The following is a 2607-nucleotide window of genomic DNA, read 5'->3' on the forward strand; positions in this document are numbered from 1 at the left end:
CTTCTGTGTAACCCATTTTAATTAAATAATAATACAAACTGTCAAACAATAGCAATGTTGTCATAACATCACCTGTCACTGTCATGGCCTACCATATAACATTGTCCACGAGTAAATAGGCCTCTCACGGCCTAATTAGTGAGATTTAGTTAAAATACCTATACGCATTTTGGACCGTATCAATGTCCGATATGTTAAAATAGATTATAACAAAACCTGTAAATCCTTACGTAATTGGAAAAAACGGATAGATGCCTGAAAGAGGTCTAACAATTACAAGATATTTTATTTTCTTAATGAAAAACCTTCTTTTCGTTTTTTAATATTATCTCGCTTATTGTTAGAAATGGACCCAACAAACCCTCTATGACTATGCTTGACAGGGAACGTTCTATCCAAATATGTAAAAATATACAGGGTATTCCATTTAAATTAACAAAGTTAACATCCGCGACCATTTTGTTTCGACTTCATTTGTTTTTCTACTATCATTTTCGAAAACTTCATAAAAAATCGTGCAACTTTTGTATTTCACATTTATTTATTTATTTTTTATTATTTTTTTAACTCTTAAAACAAAGAAGTTAATGGAGTGGTCAAAATATAGTGAATCACCCTGTACAATTGTACATATACTTACTTATAAATTTATTTTCTAGGCAATGTATATCTGGAGCTTTTTGATAAGAGAGGAACTGATAAATAAATTTTTGTGTTCTGATCACTGAGGAAAACGCTTATGCTTCAGAGAAGAAAATTAAATTGAAAAAAAAAACGCCTATTCCTATAAGTTATCTAGATGTGCCATCTAGCAGCCATGATCAAGAATTAAAGGTTTTAACTCCAAGAAAAACCTACAAAACTACCTTCTGCAGTAGTGCATGGAAGAAAATTAAATCTCCATTCCTCTCCTCGTGAAAGTCCTATATTAAGGAAATATTTGGAAGATCTAACTAATTTGCCAGATCTGGAAGTTTCAAGTTCCAATCATCCTTCAAGTAGTTTAAATACGAAATGTAAACTACAAGAAAAGAAGATTAAATCATTAAGACAACCAGTTAGATATATTAGATATATTACTATGTTTGCATTCTACGTTCAATTCTAAGCATTTTCATATAAGGTTTCACTACATCTAAAGTTACTAGTGTTTTATGTCGTATTTGGGATCAAATAAAAAACAGTCCATTTTTGTACCTGTATTTAATTGTTGTCATTTTTTCTTTATTATTTTTAAATATTAAAAGTATATGTTTGGTAGCATATATTACTATAAAGACCACTTGCGAAAATCATTCGTAAAATAGTGACAAATTTGAAGAAATTTAAATTAAAAAATATATTTCTATTAATTGGCACATCCTGTATATTTTTCAATATTTCTTTAGATCTTTCCAAAACTAACAATTTTGTTAACCATGTCTTATCCTCAATACTTTTGTAGAAATATTTATTTGATAAATTTCGGATCTACTTTAACCTAATGTTGACTCACCCTGTGTATTATGGAAGTACGTATTATTAAGAGACAAATATACAATTTTTTTATTAATCTTGTTTTATTTATTTTCTTTTGTTGTTTTATTTTCTCGTTTAGATTATCTAGGAAAACCTCTTATTAATTTTTATTCGATGAAAATAAGTAGCTTAGCCACTTGGTTATGCACATAAGTTAATTATAATAAAATAAATTATAAGTATAATAAAATAAATTAAGAGAACTTTTTCCCGGCTTTGTAGAGAATTTTGTTGTCGTATAAAAATAATATATTCCTAAATTAATACTATTAATGTGCCCAAAGAAGTTATTGTCTATTTTTTGTTAGTAATGTACCTATGTACCTATTCGTTATTTATTTTTGAGATTTATTTATATATTTTATTTTAATAACTGAACAAAACTGCATACATATTTTTTTTAGTTTGACCATTTATTGAAGAAAATATATGTCGTGGCATGTGCACCTGACTACCACCAATATGTGTACAAAATCTTATCTCGGTTTATGAAACGGTTAAAAATATGGCGACAAAAAAAAATTGGCAAAAATTAGAAAATGCCCTGTATATCACTAACAAATTACATCAAAGAGTACCTACATATGGAGGTGTTTTGGAATCACCTCGACGTTTTCTGTCTCCCCTTAGAATCCTTACAGTATATACACGTACTCGCAAAACACCTTGTATATAATTCATTTAAATGACCTTAACATCTTTAAAGATAAGCATAAATAGAAACCGGAAATATTGGCATATTGTTGAAAATTATATTTATATTTTAATATTCTATAGTCTTATGATTTTATTTATTTATTTATATTAAGTAACTACACATGATAGAATATTATATTAGTAGATTATATTTTAATTTGAACGATAATTTCGACAAACAGAATATATCTCCAATCTTGGTAGGGCATGCGAAATGCGAGAAGTCACGCCCTTGAAACGCCTTCGCCGTTTTTTGCAGACTGACGTAGTCGCGCTTTATTTCCTTCGTTTGAATAAATGCAGAATGCCATATAGTGCGACATCTAACAGAAGTTTTGACAACTATTTCAGTGTTTATTAAGGACTGATAGTCTTAGTGTATATAGTCAAAGC

The sequence above is a fragment of the Anoplophora glabripennis genome, unplaced genomic scaffold (genome assembly GCF_000390285.2).
Source record: "Anoplophora glabripennis isolate ALB-LARVAE unplaced genomic scaffold, Agla_2.0 scaffold20, whole genome shotgun sequence".
Lineage (NCBI taxonomy): Eukaryota > Metazoa > Arthropoda > Insecta > Coleoptera > Cerambycidae > Anoplophora > Anoplophora glabripennis.